Genomic DNA, 4680 nt, shown 5'->3' with positions numbered 1-4680 from the left:
TAACCAAATGCTGTCAGTGGTTCATTCTGGGAGTGAGATAGGAGTGTGGTAGACTCACTTTTTACAAGTCATTATGGTTTGAATTTGTAACAACAGCAGGCTTAACTTTAAAATGACAGCTTAGAGATTATAATTTGCATACCATAAAATTCACTCTTGTGAACTGTACAATTCAGCGAGTTTAAGTATATTCACAGAGTTGTGCAACCATTATCATTATTTTATTTAGAATATTTTCATCACCCCAAAACTCTGTACCCATTTAGTACTGACTCCCAATGCCCTTCCCCCAAGTTCCCTGCCCAGCCCCTGGTGACCAATATTCACTTTCTGTGTATTCACCTCCTCCTCCTTGTTGTTCAGTCACTAAGTTGGGTCTGACTCTTTTTGCAACACCATGGCATGGACTGCCAGGTCTGCCAGGCTCCTTCTGTCCATGGGATTTCCAAGGCAAGAATACTGGAGTAGGTTTTCATTTCCTTTCCTAAGGGATCTTCCCAATCCAAGAACTGAACTCAAGTCACCTGCGTTGGCAGGCAGCTTCTTCACCACTGAGCCACCAGGGAAGCCCTCAAATCCTCTGAAAATGAAAGTGAAAGTCGCTCAGTCATGTTCGACTCTTTGTGACCCCATGGACTGTCCATGGAATTCTCCAGGCCAGAACACTGGACTGGGTAGCCTTTCCCTTCTCCAGGGGATCTTTCCAACCCAGAGATCGAACCCAGGTCTCCCACATTGCAGGTGCATTCTTTAGCAGCTGAGCCACAAGGGCAGCCCTCAACTCCTCTAGGTACCTCCTGTAAGTGGAATCATTCAATATTTGCTGTTGAGTAATGTTTAGATTCTTGCTCTGGTCATAATCTTAACCAGTCACTTGAAAAAACAGAGAACTTTCCCATACCAACACAACATTATTTGCAGTTTAATTAATGGTGCTAGAAACAAATGGGGCTCTAATTTTAAAATAAAATCAGCCCCAAATGAGCAAGAGGAAATTTGTTCACACAGCACCAGGGCCGCAGAAGATCACTGGAAGACAAGAAATCCGGGTAAGTCAGGTAGAACAAGCATAACTTCATCGTGAAAAAGTGAACAGATGACAGGCAGGACTTTAGGAACTGGGCCATCCTTCCAGTCTAGGCAGCCCAGAGCCCCGGCACCTGTGAGCTTCCAATTCTAGGATTTCGTTTTTCTAAGCTTCTCCAACTCCAAGATCCACGTGGATCTGACCGCACTGCTTTTCCTTCCAGACTGCACCCCAGGCATCAGGCCCCCGGCCCGGCCCCTTGGCTCTGAGCTGCTCTCCAGGGGGCAGCCTGGCAGAGCTGCGGACAATAGGAGCATTGTGGAAACTTGGAAGCCGGGGCCTGGGGGCAGCGAGAGGCATGTGGGAAGCTCGGGAGACAGGAGTGGCAGCCGCTTCGTAGCTCTCCTCATCCTCGGTGGGCCAGAGGCATGCCCTGAGCACGTCAGGACAGCACCCTGCGTCCCCGCCCCAGCCAACCTGGATGAGTCGAGATTCCCGGCAAAGTCTAGGATAGGCAGTTATTCCAAGCCACTCTCCATAGGCCCTACTGCTCCCCACACAGACACATTCTGGAAAATCTGTCTGGGATTGCGCAAGTAGGTTTGCATCCTTACTCCAAAATGAAGCGACTCTGCAGCTGAACCTTCCAGAGTAGAGAGAACCACAACTGCCCAGCACTGGGAGGGTTCTCTCTGAGCTGGGAAATACTTTGCCTTTTGAGTCTGTCCCAGGAAGGAAGGCAGGCCAAAGAAGCCATTGAAATATCCAGGCCGGAAAGGACCCCTAGGGAGTATCTAGCAAAGCCCTTCTGGGTATAGGAGACTGGAGCCAAGGAGGGAAGGTGTTTACCTAAGGTGGTACAGGCCATTGAGGAGAGGCTGGGGCTGAACCCCCTCCCCCTGACCCTTGCTCTCCAAGCTACAGACTGCCTGCGAGGTCTCAGCCTGCCACACTGTCCCTCGCCCCTTTTGGCTTCCCCTGAAATGCCTGTTGCTGCTTTTCCAAATCCTACACAGCCATCAAGGTCCAACCTAGATGTCACCTCCTCCCTAAAGCCTTCCCTGATAGACCCAGATAGAAGCCACAACTCTAGGTCTTCTCACCGAATCCCACCCTTGAATTAGCTGGAAACTAAAGGGGATATCCTTGCCAGTATCAGAGAGGCCTTTCCACAGGCCTACCCTGGAGAGACTGGCAGGCCAGTGTGGGAGACAGAATGTAAATAATCACAATAAACAGTCACAGAAAGACAAGACAAGGGAGGTGATATAGAAATGGACAAAGCGCCACAGTACTTCCACAGGGAGCCTCTCCTCTCCTGGCTGGGGGTTGAGGGCACATCCCTGAATGCTGCGTGGAGAAAGTGGCATTTGAACAGTGGCTCCCATTATGTGGCATTTATTTGTGTATATGTGTCTCTCCCCATTGGACTGTGAGATCCTTAAGAATCAGTTCAGTTCAGTTCAGTCGCTCAGTCATGTCCAATTCTTTGCAACCCCATGAATCGAAGCACGCCAGGCCTCCCTGTCTATCACCAACTCCCAGAGTTCACTCAAACTCACGTCTATCGAGTCAGTGATGCCATCCAGCCATCTCATCCTCTGTCATCCCCTTCTCCTCCTGCCCCCAATCCCTCTCAGCATTAGGGTCTTTTCCAATGAGTCAACTCTTCGCATGAGGTGGCCAAAGTACTGGAGTTTCAGCTTTAGCATCATTCCTTCCAAAGAACACCCAGGGCTGATCTCCTTCAGAATGGACTGGTTGGATCTCCTTGCAATCCAAGGGACTCTCAAGAGTCTTCTCCAACACCACAGGTCAAAAGCACCAATTCTTCGGCGCTCAGCTTTCTTCACAGTCCAACTCTCGCATCAATACATGACCACTGGAAAACAATAGCCTTGACTAGATGGACCTTTGCTGGCAAAGTAATGTCTCTGCTTTTCAATATGTTATCTAGGTTGGTCATAACTTTTCTTCCAAGGAGTAAGCGTCCTTTAATTTCATGGCTGCAGTTACCATCTGCAGTGATTTTGGAGCCCCCAAAAATAAAGTCTGACACTGTTTCCACTGTTTCCCATCTATTTCCCATGAAGTGATGGGACCAGATGCCATGATCTTCATTTTCTGAATATTGAAAATATTCAATATTCCTTAAGAATATTGATAGCTAATCTTTATTGAGCACTAACCTTATGCTGAGTTGGACACAACTGAGCAACTTCGCTTTCACTTTTCACTTTCATGTATTGGAGAAGGAAATGGCAACCCACTCCAGTGTTCTTGCCTGGAGAATCCCAGGGACAGGGGAGCCTGGTGGGCTGCTGTCTATGGGGTCGCACAGAGTCGGACACGACTGAAGCGACTTAGCAGCAGCAGCAGCAGCAGCAACCTTATGCTAGACATTGTGTGTGTGTGTGTGTGTGTGTGTTGTTGGGGGTGGGTGTTTTCTTATTGATGTACACCCCCTCTTTGATTTCTCACCACTCTGTGAGCGTCATGTGATCCCCATTTACAATGAGGGTAAGACTCTGAGAGGTAATTCCTGCTCGAAGCCACACAGCTGTCAAAAGGTGGTCAGGACTCTATCTGGTTCTGACTTCAAAATAAACTTTCACTGCAAGGATGTGCCGCTGGTGGACTGAGGCCTGCCTTGTGTCAGGTTCGCCTCTGCACACATTATTTTCACTGAAAGTTCATTCGCTGTTATGTACCAGTGAGCTTTTTGAGCAAGAACCCTCCCAGGGACCCCAGGTCCACAGCCCCCAGCAGCTGTTCCAACTCACTTCTGACAGCAATAAACGGGACTGGTACTGGTCCTTCTTCCTGAAGGCTAATAAGTTTGGTGCTTGGATGCAAATGGAATGTTCTAGGCCCTAAGAGTTGGGCTCCTGTGGTTCTGCAGTGGGGCTTGGCAACAGAAATTTGGCAGGAAGGAGGGGGTGGGAGATCAGAGGGCCTGATTATAGTTGGGTCTGCAAAGCCAGTCCCCGTTTAGGTTTAGACTCTTTAGGGATGACTGGGGGTTACAGTAGAGGTCAAGGGCGCTGGAGCCCTCTCAACTACCCCTCAGAATCAACCCGGCCAGCTTTGCTAGTGAAAAGCAGGCAGGGTGGGAAATGGTTTCTGAGACTTCCTGACCCTGGAAGGTCATCTCGCCTCTGAGGACCGAGTGACAAGGAAGGGGCTGTCAGGCTGGAGAGATTTCAGTCAGCCAGAAGGTCAGATCCCCTGCCAAGGCTGTCAGACACTAGAAAAGGACGGTTTGTCTCCCGCTTACCTGACTGTCTACACCAAACTGAGCAAGGCAGCTCTTCCCGTCTGAAACAGAAAGTGAGACTTTTCTGCAGAAGCTCTGAGCAACTTGTTTTTCCTGTAAGTAGAACAGATGTTAGCGAGAGCACACCTCATCTCCAGATGACGCAACACAACAGAGCTGGGACGGACAGGAGTAACAGCAAACACTGGTGTCGGCTCCAGCTCCATGTGCTGAGACTTAGAGGGGCCCGGGGAGGCAGGTGGGGGGGGAACTATTCTCTCCATTGACAGATGAGGAGGCAGAGGCCCAGAGAAGTTAAGCAACCTGCCTGAAATCTCCCGGCTTCTAAGAGGGCAGTGTCAGGACATGTTTAGCTGGGCCGCCTGCCTGACCAGAG

General features: G+C 49.7%; 1 long non-coding RNA gene across 1 annotated transcript; it reads right to left on the bottom strand.

Moving 5' to 3' along the window:
* On the bottom strand, positions 1-4347 carry LOC132659639 (uncharacterized). Its single transcript, XR_009600300.1, has 2 exons — positions 4305-4347; positions 1-2909 (listed from the first exon to the last, which is right to left on the bottom strand). It is a non-coding gene; the product is annotated as an uncharacterized LOC132659639 (long non-coding RNA).
* Between the last annotated feature and the right edge of the window lie 333 nt (positions 4348-4680).

This window comes from Ovis aries, chromosome 3 (assembly GCF_016772045.2).
Source record: "Ovis aries strain OAR_USU_Benz2616 breed Rambouillet chromosome 3, ARS-UI_Ramb_v3.0, whole genome shotgun sequence".
Taxonomy (NCBI): Eukaryota; Metazoa; Chordata; class Mammalia; order Artiodactyla; family Bovidae; genus Ovis; species Ovis aries.
Note: the sequence above shows the minus strand (reverse complement) of the source record. Positions and strands in the feature narration are given on the sequence as shown.